This window comes from Hyla sarda, chromosome 2 (genome assembly GCF_029499605.1).
Source record: "Hyla sarda isolate aHylSar1 chromosome 2, aHylSar1.hap1, whole genome shotgun sequence".
Taxonomy (NCBI): domain Eukaryota; kingdom Metazoa; phylum Chordata; class Amphibia; order Anura; family Hylidae; genus Hyla; species Hyla sarda.
The window spans coordinates 319,110,651-319,134,286 of NC_079190.1; the positions used below are offsets into that span (position 1 = coordinate 319,110,651).

At 44.4% G+C, this 23,636-nt stretch overlaps 1 protein-coding gene across 6 annotated transcripts in view; it reads right to left on the bottom strand.

The window, feature by feature from the left end:
* The window catches only part of USP49 (ubiquitin specific peptidase 49), a 95,647-nt gene that overhangs the window by 64,929 nt on the left and 7,082 nt on the right, over positions 1-23,636 (bottom strand). The window contains exon 1 of one of the 6 annotated variants that reach the window (XM_056557790.1): positions 21,321-21,351. The exons of the other annotated variants lie outside the window; for them this stretch is intronic. The gene's annotated coding sequence lies outside the window, so the exon portion shown is untranslated. Of the gene's footprint in view, positions 1-21,320; positions 21,352-23,636 lie in introns of those variants that run through there. 6 annotated transcript variants of the gene reach the window in all.

A 23,636-nucleotide genomic window follows, 5' to 3' on the forward strand; every position in this document is an offset into this window, starting at 1 on the left:
ACTCCCACTAGTGTGAAAGTACCCTAAAAAAAATACACAAAATAAAAACACTACATAAATACACATACCCCTTACAGTCACCCCCCCCCCCCTTCCAATTAAAATAAATGTCTTGTACAGTACTGTTTCCAAAACGGAGCCTCCAGCTGTTGAAAAACAACAACTCCCAATATTACCGGACAGCCACTGACTATCAAGCTGGAAGTTTTGCAACAGCTGGAAACACCCTGTTTGGGAAACACTGCCGTAGGGTATTTTGGTGGGGAATGCAAATCCCCAAATAGGCCTCAAATGCGCATGGCACTCTAGCTTTGGAGCCCTGTCGTATTTCAAGGCAACAGTTTAGTGCCACATATGGGGTATTAAAGGGGTACTCCGGTGAAAACCTTTTTCTTATAAATCAACTGGTGGCAGAAAGTTAAACATATTTGTAAATTATTTCTATTAAAAAATCTTAATCCTTCCAGTACTTATTAGCTGCTGAATGCTACAGAGGAAATTCCTCTTTTTGGAACACTGATGACATCATGAACACAGTGCTCTCTGCTGACATTTGTCCATTTTAGCAACCATGCATAGCAGATGTATGCCAAGGGCAGAATGGTGGCTCAGTGGTTAGCACTGCTGCCTTGCAGTGCTGGGGACTTGGGTTCAAATCCCACTAAGGACAACAATAAATAAAGCGTTATTATAATAGCGTCAGCAGAGAGAACTGTGGTTGTGATGTCATCAGAGAGCATTCCAAAAAGAAAGGAAAGAACTGTGGTCTGCATTGCAGCAGAAAATGCCGATGCATTCAGGCGCTCTCCTCACAAGTGTAGATCAATCCAGGGTCGGATGCAAATCAAATCCAGAGTGGGAAATGATATAGGCAAAAGGATTTTATTTGACATAAAAGAATAAAAAATAAGAAAGGCCGTAGCATGGGGGTGGTCCCACCCCCCATGCTACGACCTTTCTTATTTTTTATTCTTTTATGTCAAATAAAATCCTTTTACCTACCGTATTTATCGGGGTATACCACGCAACGGCCTATAACATTCACCCTCATTTTACCAAGGATATTTGGGTAAAAAAAGTTTACCCAAACATTCATGGTAAAATGAGGGTGTGTGTGCGCGCGTGTATACCCTGATACACCCCCAGGAAAGGCAGGGGGAGAGAGGCCGTCGCTGCCGGCTTCTCTCCCCCTGCCTTTCCTGGGGTCTAGAGCCCTGCTGCCGGCCCTTCTCTCCCCCTGGCTATCGGCGCCGCTGCCCATTCTGTCCCCCTGACTATCGGTGCCGGCGCCCCATTGCCGGCGCCGATAGCCAGGGGGAGAGAAGCGGCGCCGACAGCCAGGGGGAGAGAAGGGGCAGCGGCACCCATTCCCGGCACCGCTGCCTCCCCCCATCCCCGGTGGCATAATTACCTGTTGCCGGGGTCGTGTCCGTGCTGCTTCAGGCCTCCGGCGTGCGTCCCCTGCGTCGTTGCTATGCACTGCACGGCGCAGCACATAGCAACGACACAGGGGACGCACGCCGGAGGCCTGAAGCAACGCGGACCCGACCCCGGCAACAGGTAATTATGCCACCGGGGATGGGGGGGGGGGGGAAGGCAACGGGGCAGCGGCAATGGGTGCCGCTGCCCCTTCTCTCCCCTGGCAGTCGGCGCCGCTTCTCTCCCCCTGGCTATCGGCGCCGGCAATAGAGCGCCGGCACCGATATAGTCAGGGGGACAGAACGGGCAGCGGCGCCGATAGCCAGGGGGAGAGAAGGGCCGGCAGCAGGGCTCTAGACCCCAGGAAAAGCAGGGGGAGAGAAGCCGGCAGCGACGGCCTCTCTCCCCCTGCCTTTCCTGGGGGTGTATCGGCGTATAACACGCACATAGACTTTAGGCGAAAAAAATTTAGCCTAAAAAGTGCGTGTTATACGCCGATAAATACGGTATATCATTTCCCACTCTGGATTTGAAATGCATCCGACCCTGGATTGATCTACACTTGCGAGGAGAGTGCCCGAATGCACCGGTATTTTCTGCTGCAATGCAGACCACAGTTCTGTTCCCAAAACCGCCTAGGATCATCCTAAGACTGAGAAGGTGACGTGGCAGCACTCCCAAGCTTTTCATTCACTACGCTATATGGTGTTGTACCCGCAGTACAACACCTAAAGGTGAGCAGAATTGTCTCTCTTCACATTCATTTTCAGTTACTAGGAGTAACGGCACATTGCTGCGCTTTTTTTCTGTTTCCTTTTTATTCAAAGAATTTCCTCTGTAGTATTCAGCAGCTAATAAGTACAGGAAGGATTAAGGTTTTTTAATAGAAGTAATTTACAAATATGTTTAACTTTCTGCCACCAGTTGATTTAAAAGAAAAAAAGGTTTTCACCGGAGTACCCCTTTAACGTACTCGGGAGAAATTGTGTTACAAAACAAAATTAAAAAAAATTTTTTTTTTACACTAACATGCTGGTGTTGTGAAAATTAAAAGTATTTTGGAGAGAAAATTTGGTTGGAATAGAAGTCGGGGCCAGAAAAGTGTTTTTTTTTTTTTTGCGCGTACACCATTGACCGTGCGGTTTAATTAACAATATATTTTTATAATTCAGACATTTCGGCACGCGGCGATACCGCACATGTATATTTTTATTTACACTTTTTTTTAATGGGAAAAGGGGGGTGATTCAAACTTTTATTAGGGGAGGGGTTAAATGATCTTTATTCACTTTTTTTTTTGCAGTGCTCTAGCTCTCATAGGGACCTATAACACTGCACACACTGATCTTTTACATTGATTACTGGTTTCTCATAAGAAACCAGGGATCGATGATTCTGCAGCTTGACTGCTCATGCCTGGATCTCTGGCACTGAGCAGTCATTCGGTGATCGGACAGCGAGGAGGCAGGTAGGGATCCTTCAGCTGTTCTGTAAGCGGTTCATGATGCCGCGATTTCGCCATGGCGATCCCGAACAGCTCCCTGAGCTAACCGGCATGGTTTCACTTTCATTTTAGTCTAAAGGGTTAATAGCGCGCGGCACCGCAATCAATGCCGCGCGCTATTAGCCACTGGTCCCGGCTGTTAGAGGCTGGGCCAGACCCGCTATGACACGGGGCCACGCCGTGGCCCCACGTTATAGATCTGGAGCAGACTCAGGGCGTACAGGTATGCCCTGGGTCCTTAACAGGTTAAGGACCACTGTTCCAAAGATCTGTCAATTGCCAGTGGGGTGTAAATGGTCACTGCACCCCTAATTACATTACGTGAGGGGTGTAGTTTCCAAAATTGGGTCACAGGTGGGGGGTCCACTGTTCTGGCACCATGAGGGCTTTGTAAACGCACTTTGCCCCGACTTCTATTGCAACCAAATTCTCTCTCCAACAGCCCAATGGCACTACTTCTCTTCTGAACATTGTAATTCGCCTGCAAGCACTTTACATCCACATATGGGGTATTTCAATACTCAGGAGAAAAAGCATCACAAAATTTGTAACCCTATTTCTTCCATTACCCCTTTTGACAATGAAAAATTGGAGGGGGGGGGGGGGTAACACCAGCATTTTAGTGAAAAAAATAATTTTCATGTCCAAATTTTGTGGAAATTTGTCAAACACCTGTGGGGTGTTACGGCTCACTGTACTCCTTGTTACGTTCCTTGAGGGGTGTAGTTTCCAAAATAGTATGTCATGTGGTTTTTATTTTTTTTGCTGTTCTGGCACCATGAGGAGTTCCTAAATGTGACATGCCCCCCCCCCCCCCCCCCCCCAAAAAAAACATTTCAGAAAGACTCTCCAAAACCCCTTTGTCGCTCTTTCCCTTCTGAGTCTTGTAGTGCACACGCAGAGCACTTTACGTTCACATGAGATATTTCCTTACTCGAGAGAAATTGGGTTACACATTTTCGGGGGCTTAGCGAGGTCGACAGTACGCCTCCTCCCATACAGCTCTATGGGGGCGGCGTGTCAGGCGTGACGTCACACTGTGGCCGGCACGCCTCTTGCACGGGAGAGCGGCGGCCCCATGCAGGAGATCGCGTGGGGGTCCCAGCAGTCAGACCACCCTGCGATCAAACAAACATTTATCCCCTATCCCGCGAATAGGGGATAAGTTGTTTTCGGAAAGATTGCCTTTAAATGTTATATTTTATTTTAATAGTTCAGACAATTACACACACATGGCAATACCAAATACATTTCCCATTTTTCATATAAAAAAAAAAAACCACAACATGTAAAAATTATAAAGAGGGGGTGATGTGAAATTTTAATGGAAGGGGTTAAAGCGTACCTGTCATAGTGCAGCAAAAAAAAAAAAAAAAAAAAAATTATATATATATATATATATATATATATATATATATATATATATATATATATATATATGTTACTCAGGACCCAATCCTGATCATGTGCATATAAGTTTTATGTGTCTCGGACCTATATATCCAGAGATATAAGCTTTTATCTGCTGGCGAGTTACTTTTTCAATGTGCAGGCTGGAGGAGGCGTGTCAGTCTGTCTCCCTCACAGGAGCAAGCCTGTGCAGTCAGCCAATCAGTACTCTACTCTGTAACCCTTTCCTCTCTGGTTTTATGCTGTGTCAAATGTCAGAGGAAGATACTTGGAGCTTGTCTGCAGTAATCAGAAGACATTGTGGCGAATTTATAACAGGATAAAATGTATAAATATAGTAGTCCCTCAACATACGATGGTAATTCGTTCCAAACGACCCATCGTTTGTCGAATCCATCGTATGTTGAGGGATCCGTGCAATGTAAAGTATAGGAAGTTACACTCACCTGTCCCCGCCGCTCCGGACCGCGTCCTCACCGCTCCCGATGCTGTCCTGCTGCTCCAGAGTCTTCTTCGGGATCCTCCGGTGTCTTCCGCATCTTCTGCAGGGTCTGGGCCTCGCTTTCTGGTGACATTATTACGCTGCTGCACCGGCACGGCGTGCACACTGACGTAACAACTACGCCGGAAAGTGAGGCCCGGACCCCGAAGAAGATACAGAAGACGCCAGAGGATCGCGAAGTGGACCCGGAGCAGCGGGGATATGTAAGTGAACCTGTCCGGAATGCTTAAACTGCTATCCGACAGCAGCTTAAGCATTTTGCGCTGTCGGATAGCAGTTAATGCGATGGCCCCGACATATAAAAGCATCGTATGTCGATGCTGACATCGACAGGTGATGGCCTCTGAGAGGCCATCGTATGTCGATTTTATCATATGTCGGGGGGTTACTGTATAAGAATAGATCTTTATAAAATTAGTGCAAGGATTTTTTAGATCGAAGTACAGCATTTTTATGAATACATGTTCTGTTTTATCTTCTCCTAGTAAAGCTGGATGCTACTCAGCATAGCTGTCACTTTGGGTGTCATTCATCTTTCACAGACTCCTGAATGTCTGATCAACTTTTGTCATTCAGGAGCCCAAGAAAGCTTTGACTATTTCAGCATGCTGGGAGTTGTAGTTTAGTAACAACTGAAGCTGCAATGTTTGTAAATAATTGTGTTAGAGCAGTGTTGCCTGCAGCTGTTTTAAAACTACAGCTCCCAGCATGTCCACACATCCTTTATCTGTAATTTTGTATACACAATAGAAATCTACTATACTGGATACCGGTATGCTTTACGGCCGGTATCCAGTATGCTGTAAAATCTAGACAAGTCTGTCTGGCTAAAAGACAGGCGACCCCTAGTGGTGGCTATTTTGAGCTTGAATTTCAGGTGTAAATTTTAGAGTCCTGCAATATATGAAAAGTTTTTAACAATGCCAGTGCCTCTTTAAGTTATGTATGTTTTTTTAAACTTAAACTGTTTCTCCCCAAAACACTTTAAAGTCCTCTAAGGGACTATAAAGGAGAAATGCGGCACAAAACAAAAAGAAAAAGACGCATTTTAACTCCCCTTCCTACATTCCCCAGTTGCACCAGTATCTGCATCCCGTTCCTCAGGCACTGCTCTGTTCCCTGCTTCTTAGGCTCGGAACGTCAAACTGTAGTCAGCATATCGCTGGCCACAGCAATGTCCCACCTGGCGATAGGCTGAGCACACTGTAATGTAAAGGAGGTCAGGCCTATCCCCAGACGGGACATCACTGCGGCCGGCAATACGCTGACTGCAGTTTAACGTTCTGAGTAGAGATGAGCGAAGTTACAGTGTTTCGATTAGTCACAAACTTCTTGGCTCGGCAGTGCTCACTTTAGCCTGCATAAATTAGTTAAGCATTCAGGTTCTCCGGTGGGCTGGAAAAAGGTGGATACAGTCCTAATTTTTTTTATTTTTTTTTCTCTTCTCTTTTTTATTAGTTTTTGCAGCCCAGGCACAAAGGAAAACAGTTTTGCGCCGCATTTCTTCTTTAACAAGGAATCATTAGATTCCTCATACAGAACAATGAAGTTTCATAGAACTCCATTAATTTGTGTGATCTTTGCTCATTTGGTTGAGCCTGCTCCAGTCAGGCTCAATCAAATGCAGATCCACAGCGGCAGTGTGATGAGAGGTAAGCCCTCTGGCTACCTCCACAGTGGATTGCCGTCCCCCCGGGTCCCCTGCACTTTAGGCGCAAGGAACTGCATGTCCCGGTGGTAGGATTTCCACATCCCTGATATACGCAAGGGTGCATCCACACCACATTTGGGAGACCAGGCTGGGAAATTTCAAAACTAGGAGCTCCCGTATCCCAGCTGGACCAGTGACAAATGTCATTTAAATGAGCCGACCAGAGTCAGATAGTGACTCCGGTCAGCTTATTTTTTGCCCTATATACGGTTTTAAAAAAGGGGACTATTTATAGCAATCATTAGACTGCTAACATTGTTCAGTGCTATGCAAAGGCATTGCACAGATCCGTATTTATTAGGGATGTCCCTATACTAGTATCGGGGCCGATACCAGGTATCTGCATGGTATCGGCGACTTGTCTAATGTCCCCGATACCAAATTCAATACCTGGTGGAGAGCTCCACTTTGCTGCCCCGGTCTGCATTATGGAGTCTTATGGAGGAGCATGTGACAAACTTCACTCCACTGCGCCCAGTGTAATGCTACGGAGGAAGCAGAGTGACGTGTAAGTCACATGCTCCTCCATAAGACGCCATTATGCGGATGGCAGAAACGGGCAGCGGCAGTGATTAGAACGGGGCTGCGGAGTGGCGACACCGGACAGTGAGCAGCTACAAAGGGGGGCCCTGCTGGCTACAAAGGGGGCTGCTGTCTACAGGTGGGGGTCCTGTTGGCTACAACTGGGATCCTGTTTGTCTGCAACTATCTATACTACCTACAAGGGGATACTACCTACTATTAAAGGCAATCTTACAGCAGAGTCACCTGCACTAACTTCAATTTATAGGTAGATAGAAACCGGGTCCCCTGACCTCTCTCTGTTCACCATGTGAACATCAGCGCAATTGCTCCAGAGACATCGGTTTTGCCGCCAATGCAAATTCCCTGTTCTGCCCAATGGAGAAGAGATAAATCTTTGCTTATACTACAGCAACCGCCTCCATTGAACACAACGAGGAACCCACATTTCAGCATGGTAAACAGCGCCAGAAACCAGGTCACCCTGCTGTCAGGTTCCCTTTAAAATAAAAGTACTCGTACTTGGTATCGGCACTCGTACTCTCTTAAAAAAAAAAAAAAAAAAAAAAAAAAAAGGGTATCGGGACTTCCCTAGTAATAATCAATGTCAGTCAGGAGAAGACGACCATGGGATGATTGTCAAAGCACCTCCGGCAGGCATGTTGGATGATCAAATCCCTGTATCCGTGCCGTGGGTGATCCGATCATCCATTTAAATGCCTGCATTGCCACTGATGCCGTATTTTCTACTTTGTAACTGTATCTTAGGGTTAAATGGTGGACATCAGCGAGATAGTTTATGCCCACCATTACCGGTGGTTCCCTGGCTGTTGATAGCACCTGGGACCTGCTGTGCATGATGTGAGCACCGCTCCGGTCCTCCAGGGGAAAAAATAAAATAAAAAATAAATAAACGCAAATTGCACATAATGTCACACCAAACTCCAAAAATGGGCTTGACAAAAGTGAAATATGGGGAGGTTGAATTATGTTTTGGGGTTGTTTTGCTGCCTCTGGCACTGGGTGCCTTTAATTTGTGCAAGGCATCATGAAATCTAAGTATTACAAACGGATTTTGGGTCGCACTGTACAGCCCAGTGTCCGAAAGCTGGGTTTGCATCCGAGATCTTGGGTCTTCCAGCAGGACAATGACCCCCAAACATGTCAAAAAGCACCCAGAAAATGGATGGCAACAAAACGCTGGAGAGTTCTGAAGTGGCCAGCAATGAGTCCAGATCTAAATCCCATTGAACTCCTGTGGAGAGATCTTAAAATTGCTGTTGGGAAAAGGCGTCATTCCAATAAGAGACCAGGAGCAGTTTGCAAAGGAAGAGTGGTTGTACATTCTGGCTGAGAGGTGTAAGAAGCTTATTTATGGTTATAGGAAGCGACTGATTTCAGTTATTTTTTCCAAAGGGTGTGGAACCAAATATTAAGTTAAGGGGGCCAATAATTTTGTCCAGCCCATTTTTGGAGTGTTTGTGTGTATTGGAAACAAACCAAAAAGGGAGGAGAAAAAATAAGCAAATAGGACATAATGTCACACCAAAGGGAATAAACATGTGCATAGCAAAACATTTGTCATTGCAATCCTTTTCCGTGAGAATTAACACATTTTCTAGAAAAATTTCAGTTTACGGCCATGACTGTATATGCAATGGTCCCTCAAGTTACAATTTCAATTGGTTCCAGAAAAACCATTGTATGGAAACCTGATAATTGGTTCTGAAGCCCCAAAATGTCATCCATAAATAGGTAAAAGTGAGGTTTAAAGAAAACCAAGTAGATAACTAATACTTTATGTAAGGACTTGCTTCATCTGTAAGAAAGACCTGCTGGAAGCTGTAAATCACTGTCTATGTAGAGGACAGGAGCTTCTCAAGGTTCTTGTACAGTACAGAGTCCCAAAAAAAAAATAAAAAAAAATAGTAAAATGGAGCAGATATCCCTGGCACAAGTATATAGTACAGAACATGTAGTTCCACCCTCTACTGTTGGGGGCACTAACAGACAGCCAGTCAGAACATGCACTTTGGGAATACAGGTGTTTTACCCAGTGCTGTGGAGTTGGACAAAATTTTGGGTACCTGGAGTCAGCAAACAATGCCCCGACTCCTACTAAATTTAGATTGGAATCAAAAAAATAAAATAAAGCAAGTTTAAATGTCCCAATTCACAAAAAGTTATAATTAATGACCTCTACTGTAAGAATAAAGACCAATGCATGCAGTGCCTCACGTAACCGCAAAAACAAACAAGAATCATGCTTTTCATGTGCTTCACTATATGGCACACAATGCACAATTAGGAGCGGCAATACTTATACCTTCCATAGTGTTGTGTCCTGCTGTTACAGGGAACCCATGAGTAACCTAGCCTCTCACTGATAAGGGATTAACCCCTTCAGGACCAAGCCCATTTTGGCCTTAAGGACCAGAGCGTTTTTTGCACATCTGACCACTGTCACTTTAAACATTAATAACTCTGGAATGCTTTTAGTTATCATTCTGATTCTGAGATTGTTTTTTCGTGACCTATTCTACTTTAACATGGTGGTAAATTTTTGTGGTAACTTGCATCCTTTCCTTGTGAAAAATCCTAAAATTTGATGAAAAATTTGAAAATTTTGCATTTTTCTAACTTTGAAGCTCTCTGTTTGTAAGGAAAATGTATATTACAAATAAAAAAAAAATTTATTCACATATACAATATGTCTACTTTATGTCTGCATCATAAAATTGACGAGTTTTTACTTTTGGAAGACACCAGAGGGCTTCAAAGTTCAGCGGCAATTTTCCAATTTTTCACAAAATTTTCAAACTCACTATTTTTCAGGGACCAGTTCAGGTTTGAAGTGGATTTGAAGGGTCTTCTTATTAGAAATACCCCACAAAAGACCCCATTATAAAAACTGCACCCCCCAAAGTATTCAAAATGACATTCAGTCATCATTTTAACCCTTTAGGTGTTTCACAGGAATAGAAGCAAAGTGAAGGAGAAAATTCACAATCTTCATTTTTTACACTCGCATGTTCTTGTAGACCCAATTTTTAAATTTTTACAAGGGGTAAAAGGAGAAAATGTATACTTATATTTGTAGCCCAATTTCTCTCGAGTAAGCACATACCTCATATGTCTATGTTAAGTGTTCGGCGGGCGCAGTAGAGGGCTCAGAAGGGAAAGAGCGATAAGGGGATTTTGGAGAGTACGTTTTTCTGAAATGGTTTTTGGGGGCATGTTGCATTTAGGAAGCCCTTATGGTGCCAGAACAGCAAAAAACCCTCACATGGAATACCATTTTGGAAACTAGACCCCTTGAGGTACGTAACAAGGAATAAAGTGAGCCTTAATACCCCACAGGTGTTTCACGACTTTTGCATATGTAAAAAAAAAATTTTTTTTTTTCACTAAAATGTGTGTTTCCCCCCAAATTTCACATTTTTCCAAGGGTCAATAGCAGGAAATACCCCCCAATATTTGTAACCCCTTCTCTTCTGAGTATGGAGGTACCCCATAAGTTGACCTGAAGTGCACTATGGGTGAACTACAATGCTCAGAAGAGAAGGAGTCATATTTGGCTTTTTGAGAGCAAATTTTGCTCGGGGGGCATGTCGCATTTAGGAAGCCCCTATGGTGCCAGAACAGCAAAAAATACCCACATGGCATACCATTTTGGAAACTAGACCCCTTGAGGAATGTAATAAGGAATAAAGTGAGCCTTATTACCCCACAGGTGTTTCATGACTTTTGCATATGTAAAAAAAAAAATAAAAATTCCACTAAAATGTGTGTTTCTCCCCTAATTTCACCTTTTTGCAAGGGTTAATAGCAGAAAATACCCCCCAAAATTTGTAACCCCATCTCTTCTGAGTATAGAGGTACCCCATAAGTTGACCTGAAGTGCACTATGGGCGAACTACAATGCTCAGAAGAGAAGGAGTCATATTTGGCTTTTTGAGAGCAAATTTTGCTCGTGGGGCATGTCGCATTTAGGAAGACCCTAAGGTGCCAGAACAGCAAAAAAAAAACACATGGCATACCATTTTGGAAACTAGACCCCTTGAGGAACGTAACAAGGGGTACAGTGAGCATTTGCCCCCCACTGGTGTCTGACAGATCTTTGGAACAGTGGGCTGTACAAGTTTTCATTTTCATGGACCACTGTTCCAAAGATCCGTCAGACACCTGTGGGGGGTAAATTCATACTGCACCCCTCATTACATTCCGTGAGGGGTGTCGTTTCCGAAATGGGGTCACATGTGGGGTTTTGTTTTTTTTGCGTTTGTCAAAACCGCTGTAACAATCAGCCACCCCTGTGCAAATCACCTCAAATGTACATGGTGCGCTCTCCCTTCTGGGCCTTGTTGTGCGCCCCCAGAGCACTTTGCGCTCACATATGGGGTATCTCTGTAGTCGGGAGAAATTACGTTACAAATTTTGGGGGGCTTTTTTCCCTTTTACCTCTTGTGAAAATGTAAAGTATAGGGCAACATCAGCATGTTAGTGTAAAAAATAAAAAATGTTTACACTAACATTCTGGTGTAGACCCCAACATTTCCTTTTCATGAAGGGTTAAAGAAGAAAAAGCCCCCCAAACCTTGTAACGCAATTTCTCCCGAGTACGGCGATACCCCATATGTCGCCCTAAACTGTTGCCTTGAAATACGACAGGGCTCCAAAGTGAGAGCGCCATGTGCATTTGAGGCCTAAATTAGGGATTTGCATAGGGGTGGACATAGGGGTATTCTACGCCAGTGATTCCCAAACAGGGTGCCTCCAGCTGTTGCAAAACTCCCAGCATGCCTGGACAGTCAACGGCTGTCCGACAATACTGGGAGTTGTTGTTTTTCAACAGCTGGAGGCTCTGCTTTGGAAACAGTGGTGTACCGGACGTTCTTATTGGGGGAGGGGGGCTGTGTAAGGGTTTGTGTATATGTAGTGTTTTTAACTTTTTATTTTATTTTGTGTTAGTGTAGTGTAGTGTTTTTAGGGTACAGTCACATGGGCGGGGGATTACAGCGAGTTTCCCAGCGCAAAATTTGCTGCATCTCAAGATGCGAGAAACCCACTGTAAAAGCCTCGCCCATGTGAATGTACCCTGTACATTCACAGGGGGGGGGGTGCATCAGCTGTTGCAAAACCACAACTCCCAGCATGCATGGTCTGTTAGTGCATGCTGGGAGTCATAGTTTTGCAACAGCTGGAGGCACACAGGTTAGGGAACACTGAGTTAGAAACAGACAATGTTTCCCAACCAGTGTGTCTCCAGTTGTTGCAAAACTACAACTCCCAGCATGCCCAGACAGCTGAAGGGCATGCTGGGAGTTGTAGTTCGGCAACATCTGAAGGGCCAGATGTTGCTGAACTAAAACTCCCAGCATGCCTGGACAGTCAGTGCATACTGGGAGTTGTTGTTTTGCAACAGCTGGAAGAGCACAGATTGGAGACCATTATACAATGGTCTCCAAACTGGGGCCCTCCAGATGTTGCAAAACTACAACTCCCAGCATGCATGGTCTTTTAGTGCATGCTGGGAGTTATAGTTTTGCAACAGCTGGAGGCACACAGGTTAGGAAACACTGAGTTAGAAACAATGTTTCCCAACCAGTGTGTCTCCAGCTGTTGCAAAACTACAACTCCCAGCATGCCCAGACAGCTGAAGGGCATGCTGGGAGTTGTAGTTCGGCAACATCTGAAGGGCCAGATGTTGCTGAACTAAAACTCCCAGCATGCCTGGACAGTCAGTGCATGCTGGGAGTTGTAGTTTTGCAACAGCTGGAAGAGCACAGATTGGAGACCATTATACAATGGTCTCCAAACTGGGGCCCTCCAGATGTTGCAAAACTACAACTCCCAGCATGCCCAGACAGCCAAAGGCTGTCTAGGCATGCTGGGAGTTGTAGTTTTCAGACTCCTAGAAGCAGCAGTGAAGATCTTCACTGCTGCCTCTGAGGACTACATACTTACCCGTCGCTGCTCGTCCACGTGGCCGGTCCCGCGCTGCTCCTCGGTCCCGCCGCTGGATCAGGTAAGTCCGCCGGTCCCCTCCTGTTCCCCCCCGTGTGCCGCAGGTCCCCGCGAGCCCCCGCAGCCTTCGTCCCCCGTTCTGCCCGACTTCCAGGGGCGGGCAGTGCGGGGGATCTGAACTTTCACCCCAGATCACTGTGATTGGTCCACAGGGACCAATCACAGTGATCGCTGACCAGGACCATCAATTGATGGTCCTGGGGGTGAAGCAGAAGTTGTCCCCTGCTGGAAACAGCGGGACTTCTGCCAGTTAACCCGTGCGATGCTGCGCATCGCCGGGTTAACTGAATGTCATTTATAAACGCCGGGATGCGCGAACGCACTGCACAACCCGGCGTTTATATATGCCATTCTGCGGGAAGGGGTTAAGGAAATATGTTTTTTGCAGGACTAGAGACACTTGTATAAGTGAAGGGAATGGAGGGTCAATAGTTCAAGACTGAAACTGTAAACCATTGGAAAAACTGTTGCCATTCAGCTAAGGCTATAAAAACTTGTAAACTCTGATTGTTAGCTTAAAGGGCTACTCCGCCCCTAGACATCTTATCCCCTATCCAAAGGATATGGGATAAGATGTCAGATCACCGGGGTCCCGCTGCTGGGGACCCCCAGGATCTCAGCTGCGGCACCCTGCTATCATTACTGCACAGAGCAGACTCGCTCCGTGCGTAATGACGGGCAATACAGGGGCCGGAGCATCATTACGTCACGGCTCTGCCCCCTCGTGATGTAATGGCCCGCTCTCAATACAAGTCTATGGGAGGGGGTGTGTGGCAGTCACGCCCCTCCCATAGACTTGCATCAAGGGGGCGGGCCATCACATCACGAGGGGCGGAACTGTGACGTCACAATGCTCCAGCCCCTGTATCGCTGGTCATTACTCACGGAGCGAGTCTGCTCTGTGCAGTAATGATAGCGGGTTGCCACAGTCGAGATCCCAGCAGAGGGACCCCGGCGATCTGACATCTTATCCCCTATCCTTAGGATAGGGGATAAGATGTCTAGGGGCAGAGTACCCCTTTAAACATGAAGAGCATTGTATGTTGAGTCTGGTTTCAAGTTACAATGGTCCAGAAAAGACCATTGTATGTTGAAAATATTGTTTGTTGAGGCCATTGTAAATTGAGGGATCAATGTATAGTGTAAACCTAGCCAGACAGACTATAAAACTTTGTATAATAAAGCTTCCCCTTAGGAAATATCTTAATTTACAAACACATATGCTGTGAAATTAAGCCTGACAATCTAACAAAACTGAGGAGTAAGGGAAGAAGTTCTCCCCTGTATGGCTTCAGATGATGTCACGCCTGCTGGGGAACGCCCCTTGCCAATCTGTGAATCTGATAGAGTGAGCAGAAAATACAGAGCAATATCAAGGTAGAAAACAAATCAAAAATAAAGGCAGGGGTGGTTTATCATGATAGGGGCAGTGAACTGGGAGGATTATAAAATTTAGCAAGATCATGACAGGTACTCTTAAGGGGTACTCTGGTGAAAAAAAAATTTTATCAACTGGTGCCAGAAAGGTAAACCGATTTGTAAATTACTTCTATTAAAAAAAAAAATGTATAAATAAAAAGTAAATCCTTCCAGTACTTATTTGCTGCTAAATAGTACAGAGGAAATTATTCTATTTTTTGGAACACCGTGCTCTCTGCTCCATTATAGGAACTGTGCAGAGCAGCATATGTTTTCTATGGCGATTTTCTCCTACTCTGTATAGTTTTTAAAATGGACAGATGTCAGCAGAGAGCACTGTGGTCATGATGTGAACAGAGAGCTCTGTGTTCCAAAATGAAAATAATTTCATCTGCAGTATTCAGCAGCTAATAAGTACTTTTTATAATCAAATTAAGTCTGTTTAACGTTATGGCACCATTTTTTTTTTTTATTGAAAGCTGAGGTACGTGCTCTCAAATCACCCAAGTGCACGTAAAAAGTTCAAGTGTACACACCAAAAAAGTGCAGGAGGATGCGGTCTATCGCAAGCCCTCCTCCGAAAGGAGAGAGGACCCCCCGAACAAACCAAACCCTTCGCCTCCGGGCCAAAAGGCACCTGCAAGGTTCCAGGTACGATGTCCCCCCAGCTACTCAGGGACCAAAAGTGTTCCCGGCAGACAACTAGGCGTTAACCAGATTGTCACCAAGGAAGCAGTAAAACCGGTTTGGCATCCTGCCGAAACGGGATGCCATGGGGTATAGCAGGGAGGTCAGGAACCTAATGGCCACACACACACACCTCCCCTAGACTGGCAGGAGGGACACCCAGAAGGGCTACCGCACCCTACCAAATCCTAGTGGACAAATCGAACACAAAAAAAAATGTTTTTAAAATGTGCGCAGTGTGTAATACTGCCCGGACATCCGACCGGGTCTATAAAAGTTCCCTGATCCTAGCCGGAAGGCCGGGGTACTAAGGGCGAGTGCCCAGAAGAGTGAGGAAAAAAAGTGCGCGCTGTGTGCTTTCATTCAAGTGGGGTTGCCAATCCCAAGTGAATTCCGGCACCCTGGGGTCACCACTCCCAGGGCACTTGTGCACCTCGGCCTTCACTACCCGGACCTTAAGGCCAGATCCAGCAGGGAACAGGTCTTATCGGGGATGACTGTTGTGCTATACAGCCATCCCTGGTACACCCCGTCCTACTGTGTGGTACCCCATCCTGACTTGGTGGTCTTCCACACCGCCAACTAACAGGAAAGGTACTACACTTGATCTTTGCCAAAAGGCCGAGAAGCGATATGGCACCAGTTGATTTATATAATAAAAAATAAATAAAAAAATTCCACTGGAGTACCCCTTTAAAGGACCACGGGCGTACCTGTATGCCCATGGGAATTTCGGTCAGCAGGCACCCCGTGCAAATGCTACAGTTTGGAGATCACTGTGCAGTGGTCTCTAAACTTATGCCCTCCAGATGTTGCAAAACTGCAAATCCCAGCATGCCCAAACCGCTGTCTCGGCATGCTGGGAGTTTCAGTTGCATAACTACATCTCCCAGCATGCCTCTTGGCGATCATGCTGGGAATTGTTTTTCAACAGCTGGAGGCACACTGGTTGGAAAATACTGAGTTAGGAAACAGAACCTAACTGAAGGTTTTCCAACCAATGTGCCTCCAGCATGCATGGCCTGTCAGTACATGCTGTGAGTTGTAGTTTTGAAACAGGTGGAGGTTTGACCCCCCGCCCCCCCCCCCCCCCCCATGTGAATGTACAGAGTATATTCACACAGGCAGGTTTACAGTGAGTTTTCTGCTTAAAGTTTGAGCTGCCGCAGCGCATGCTCATAGGAAGACTCACCGTAAACCCCCGTCAGTGTGAATGTACCCTAAAAACACTACACTACCACATAAAGGGTAAAACACTACATATACAGCCCTTACACTCTCACCCCCAATAAAAATGAAAAACGTATTGTACGTATTGCAAAACAACAACTCCCAGCATTTCCGGACAGCCACTGACTGTCCAGGCATGCTGGGAGTTTAGCAACAGCTGGAGGCACCCTGTTTGGGAATCACTGGCGTAGAATACCCCTATGTAATCCCTAATGTAATGCTCAAATGCGCATGGCGCTCTCTCACTTCAGAACACTGACGTATTTCAAGGAAACAGTTTAGGGCCACATATGGGGTATTTCCGCACTCGGGAGAAATTGCACTACAAAATACCCCATATGTGGAGGTAAAATGATCTGCGGACGCACAAGGCGGCTCAGGAGTGAGCGCACCATATACATTTGAGGCCTAAATTGGCGATTTGCACAGGGGTGGCTTATTTTACAGCGGTTCTGACATAGCCAGGGGATTAAAAAAATAAATAAATAGATACCGACATGTGACCCCATTTTGGAAACTACATCCCTCACGGAATGTAAAAAGGGGTATAGTGAGCCTTAACATCCCACAGGTGTACGAATAATTTATTAAAGTTGGATGGGAAAGTGAAAAAAAAAAATTCTCAAAATGCTGGTGTTACCCTAAATTTTTCATTTTCACAAGGGAAAATAACAAAAAAAAGCCCCCCAAAATTTGTTACCCCAGTAAGAACATACCCCATATGTGGATGCAAAGTGCTCTGCGGGAAAACTACAATGCTCAGAAGAGAAAGAGCGCCATTGGGCTTTTGGAGAGAAAATTTTTCTGGAATTGAAGGGCACATGTGTTTAAGAAGTCCCCTTAGTGCCATAACAATGGACCCCCCACGTGACCCCATTTTGGAAACTCCACTCCTCACAGAATGTAATAAGAGGTGCAGTGAGCACTTACGCCCCACACACTCAGGTGTCTGAGATTTTTGGAACAGTGGTCCGTGAAAAATAAAAATGTAATTTTTCATTTGCACAGCCCACTGTTCCAAAGATCTGTAAAAAAAATATATATAATTTAGTAAAATTAAACAAATCCTATTTTGCATGAAAATTTGAATGCTTAATCCCTAGAGTACGCATGCAACACCTGGATGTACCTGTACATCCTGAGTCCTGCCGCAGCAATGAATAGAGTGCGCTCGCATCATAGACCGCGAGTCCCAGCTGCTATCAGCAAGCAGGGACCCATCAGTAATAGCAGACATCAGCAGAAATGTGTCGGCTGATCTGATCGCCCACAGAACAACTTCAGGGATAAGATCAGCCAAGACGTCGGCCAGAGGTCTCTCTACCTGCCTCCTGCCGTAGTCATGGTAGTCATGATAGTCATCTCTGCTCCTCTGTCTTCAATCAGTAGATAGAAGAAAACACCACAAATAAGACTGAATAAGCCCCTCCCCCAATAAAAAAAATCCCCTCTTTAACCCTTTATATAAAGTAAAAGATAAATCAATGCCTGGTATCACCACCTGCTGAAATGTCAGATAATATGTTACTGATCCCATATGGTGATCGGTGTGAATGTTAGAGAAAAAAAACAAAATACCCAAGTCCAAAATTGCTGATTGAGGTCATATTACATTGCAGAAAAAAGAAATGTTATAATAATAATAATAATAATAATAATAATAATAATAAAGTGCTCAAAAAGTCACATATTCAAAAGTAGTACTGCTGAAAAGTATAGATCATGGCACAAAAAATTGAGAACCCATACAGTCCTGTAGATGGAAAAATAAAAGTTATAGGGTCAGAGGAGGACAATTTTAAAAAATGGGTACTCCACTGGAAAAAAAACATTATTAAATCTGGTGCCAGAAAGTTAAACAGATTTGTAAATAAATTATTATTATTACTACTTCCTAAAATGGACAGAGGTGTCAGCAGAGAGCACCGTGGTCAGGCAGAAAGGAAATTGAAAAATAAACTTCATGTGGAGCATATAGCAGCTGATAAGTACTGGAAGGATTAGGTTTTTAAATAGAAGTAATTTACAAATCTTAACTTTCTGGCACCAGTTGATTAATAAAAAAAATAAATAAATTAAAAAAAAAAAGTTTTCCAGTGGAGTTCCCCTTTAAACATATTAAAAAGGTAACTGGGGATGGGAACATCACAGAGCAGTCAGCCCATCACTAGCCGTACCGCCTCGGCCGGTGATAGGCTGAGAGCACTGTCATGTAAGAAGCCGACCAGCTCCTTACATGACAGTGGGCTCAGCCTATCACTGGCCGAGGCGGGACATCGTTGCGGCCAGTGAGGCTGATGGCTCTGTGACATTTCCATCCCAAGAACCGCAGCGGAGGGACCATGAGCCCCGTAACGGGGAACATCGGATGGTGAGATAAAGTTTATTTTGTTTATTTTTGCAGCCCGGGCACATGGGGTATAGGTAAAATTCATATCGTGCAGGAAAAAAAAATTTCAGTATTCCGTATGAACCAGTATACCGCCCAGCACTAAGAACATTTAAGTTTTACCATTAAGTACACAGCATAAAAACTCCCCAAAAGTTGCAAAATTGTGGGTTTCTTATAAATTTCCTACTATAAATTTTTGGTTGCACTGTAGATTTATGGTAAAATAAAGGTATCATTACAAAGGACAATTTGTTGCACTAAAAACAAGCCCTCATGTGGCTTTGTAGCTGGAAAAATAAAAATGGCTATGTATGGCCCTAAGGATGCAAGGAGGAAAAAAACCAAAGACAAAATGAAAATTTCCTGTGTCCTAAAGGCCAAAATGTGTGTCCCCTATCACAATTTTTCTGTATACAGGGCTGTATGAGGGCTCCTTTTTCGCGTCATGATCTGTAGGAAAGGGGCTTATTCAAGTTTATAAAAAATTTTCTCTTTTTAAAATATTTTTGAATCCCCATAGGGCACTATTACATACACTAAACAATGCTATAGCACAGCATTGATCAGTGTTATCTGTACTCCATTACTCTAGACTGCCACAGCTTCCTGTAGCATTGGAGCTGTAATCAGACAGCGAGTAGGATGTTAAGAGACCTCACGCAGTCATCTCAGCTGATTGGGACTATGCGATTTTGCTCCACTGTTCTACCGCCATTCAGACTTTCCCGTAAGTCCTGCGGCCGCTCCAGCGTCATATCGGGTTGGTCCCGGTGGCTAACGGTAGCCGGGACCCAAGGCTAATAGCTCACGTCACCGACCGATCAAAGTTTATAGCCGCGTCTAAAATGTAAAAAAAAATGAAATAAAATAAATAAATAAAAGAAAAAATGCATTCCCAGCAGCTCAGATCGCAATCTCCGTTTTTTCCTTCAATTTCGTCGCACAGTGTTTTTTTTTTTTTTGTTTCTCTGTAGATTTTTGGGTAAAACTCACGTCATTACAAAGTAGAATTGGTGTGCAAAAAATAAGCCATCATATGAGTCTGTAGGTGCAAAATTTAAAGAGTTGTGATTTTTAAAAGGTGGAGGAGGAAAAAAACGTAAGGGCAAAAACAGAAAAACCCTGCGTCCCCAAGGGGTTAAGGAGTTAAAAGCAATAGGAAATATTAAGGGGCTTTTACTTCTTCCTCTTGGATCCACTTTTTGACTTTGGCTTTCCTAAAATAAAAATAAAAACCTGCATGTGAAAAACCTTATCTGTGCAGTACTTTTTAGTAGATTCTGCAAACAAAATATCTAAAAACTAAGCCTTCGGCTAATTTAGACAGCAACCATGCGGCAAGTGTTGTGACCATATTACGTCTTCAAATTATGTACTGACCCACATAAACCACATCAAAGATCCCTATACCAAATTAAAGCCATGTGAATGAGAAACTTTATAAATGTAGCCTGGAATACTACGTTTTTGTAAACATGCCCTCCAAGACCAGAACTTGGTAGAGAGTGGCTGCAGGGGTTTTTATGCAGATCAACAGTCAACTGCGTGCCATTTGTATGAAGAAGACTGCCGTCTACACCGGGTGCTTGGGCCTAGATTTTCAGGTAAGCAGAGTTTCTCACTTTCTTTTATTTTAAACACAGAGTGGTATGGGAATTTGTACTACAGCAGGATTCCTGCTCTCTTTTTGCTGACACTACCTTTAAAAGGGAACGTTTTCAGTTTTAGTACATTCACACTATGGAATTCCCGCAGAATTCCACAGGTGGACTTACGTGAACGAAATTCCATGGGTTGAACGTAACATTAGTGTGAATGGGTCTCCGCGAGACCCGTTCACACTTAGGGATTTCAGCGGCCTACAATTCCATGCAAAGAACGAACATGTTCATTCTTTGCTCAGATTCCGCAAGCACTACATAGCAGTCATTCAACGGTGACGGCTCAATGTCCCATGGCCCTAGCGCCAAAGTATGTTTGGCGGCAGCAGCCATTCGGAATCTCTGCTCGCTGAATTCATTGGAATTAGTTATAAAACTGGTCAGAAACAGGGCTCAATCCACAGGATGGTCCCCTGTGGATTCTCTTCACCCCAATGACCTTGATCAACACATATCTGCCATATACACAATTTGGAAAAGATCTACCAGGGCTGGCAAGGAGGGGTGACCTTTCAGAACTTGCAGCCCTGTTCTCAGCCAATCCTAGAACTATGTAACCTCAAATACTGCAGCATTTCAGAGCAAATTAGTTAATCATTGCAAAAGTCTGTCCCAGTTACGAGTTTTCATAAATCTCCCATATTCCACAAACCATTTCTGAACATTAATTCAGCATGGCAGGGCTCCGTATCCTGCTGAAAGAGGCCACTGCTTTAAAGCAATATGTTCAGGTAGGTAAAACAGGTGGAACCCAAGGTTCTCCGAAGAAAATTACATAGAGCATCACAATCTCTGTTGGCCTGCCTCTTTACCACACTTTCTCGTGCCATAGCTACCCAAGTAAGAGATGCAGATGCCTCCAACCATTCAAATGATGTAAAGAAAGATGTAATGTAATTCAGTGGTCTACTGCAGACCTCCAACTGTCGCAAAACTACATCCCCCAGCATGCCCGAAAGCCAACTGTCTAGGCATACTGGAGAGCTGTAGTTTTGCAACAGCTAAGCGGTCCATAGTTTGGAGATCACTTAATTCATCAATCCATGCCACCTTTTTATTTTGCTCAATGGTCCAGTATTAAAGCCCACATTCTCACAGAGCTTGCATCAGTGGGCACACCATCCCCCATGCAGAAAAATGAGTGTTTTCTCAGACCTGAGACACAGTATAGACAATAGTAACTTTTTCAGCTTATTTTTCTACAGTGGGATAACACCACATGAACTAATCTTCTCTTTCTATGTACAGTGATCTTTGGGTGCACATGACCTTGTATTTCCTTGGATCACTTGATTGTTAATAAGCACCACATACTGTGAGCACCCTACAAGACCCATAAAATGTCATCCTATGGAGGAGCATGTGATGATATGTCACTCATTCTGCCTCTTCCACTCCATGCTCAAGCGGAGTGTAACAATATGGAGGCAGTAGACTGACATGTATTACCACATGCTCTGCCATTCAGCCAAAACTGCAGAAAAAGATATTATGGAAGGTTTTTTTTTTTACCTTATTGTTCTCAGAGATAAGCGAAGTTACAGTGATTCGATTCATCACAAACTTCTCGGCTCGGCAGTTTCTGACTTTAGCATGCATAAATTAATTCCGCATTCAGGTGCTCCGGTGGGCTGGAAAAGGTGGATACAGTCCTAGAAGAAAGTCTCCAGCCCACCGGAGCACCTGAATGCGGAACTAATTTATGCAGGCCGAGAAATTTGTGATGAATCTAATTACTGTAACTTCGCTCATCTCTAGTGCTCAGTTAAAGGGAGGCTGTCAGTGTCACCTGTACTAACCTGTTGATACAGGCTGGTAGTGCAGGCGACACCGATGACAATTATACTTCCAAAGGAACGATCAATGACCCCATTCGTCCAGTATCCTCCTTATTCTGGCGGCAGGCTTGTGCATGGGCGACATTCCAGGAGCACATTGATGTCATGGCTGCTGCTTCCTCACTTTGCCCGGCTGTGAGCATGTCAGAATGCTTCTGGACCGCCGCCCGTGCACAAAACTGCGGTAAAGGAGGATAACAAGCAAACAAGGCAACAGATCAGCCTTTGAGTTTGTCACTCGCACTACCAGACTATTCCAACAGGTTAGTGCAGCTGATGACCGATTCCCTTTAACCCCTTGGGGACGGAGTCCATTATGACCGTAAGGACGGGAGAATTTTTTTTTTTCCAAATATGACCTCTATCACTTTATGCATTAATAACACTGGGATGCTTTTACTTATAAGTTTGATTCAGAGATTGTTTTTTCAAGACATATTCTACTTTATGTTAGTGGTAAATATTCCAAAGTGTTATGAAAAAAAAAAAAAAAAAAAAAAAAAATCGCATTTTTCTAACTTTGAAGCTCTCTGCTTGTAAGGAAAATATACATGCCAAATAAAATATATATTGATTCACATATACAATGGGGGATATTTATCAAAGTTGTCCCGCAACAATATAGACAGAGTGTTAGGCTGGTCTATTGTGCGCCTAATTTATCAAAAGGCGCACGACTTGAAAAATTCTGTGCTCAGACTTCGTGATCTATGCTGTAGACTGTATTTAAACCATCTCCAACATGGTCTGACATTTCGGCATACTTTGAGCCAATGCGACTTGTCGCTGAAAAGTCGCTTTTGATAAATTCAGTACCAATGCATTTTCAAATGCATTTCCGTCTAAAATAGACTAGAGTGCATCATAACAACAAAAAATGTGGTCTCAAATGGCTGGAGGTGCTCAACCCCAAATGCAGTTGTGCATATATACTGGGGGAGCAGTTCCTGCCCTTGTAGTCCGTTGCTAGGGGCGATCCCCAGCATAAAAATGCATACAATGGAGGATGCCTGCAGCGGACTACAAGTGCCACAATAGAATCCTACACCAGATAAACGGTGTGGATGTGTAACAATTACAATACAGAAATGTAGGTGCACTACTGTGGTAGATGTATACAATGACATTGGCTAATCCCTCAACACTGATGTTAAAATTGAGACATTCGCCAGTGTATCCTTATATGAAGGACACACCAGAGCCCGCACACCAACGCCAAGGTTTCTCAGATGGCACGGGACCTAACGCTAACCTACCTGTGCGTAATAAGCAAAAACCAGGGGCCAGTGGGCAATTACAGCAGCACTAGGTCGA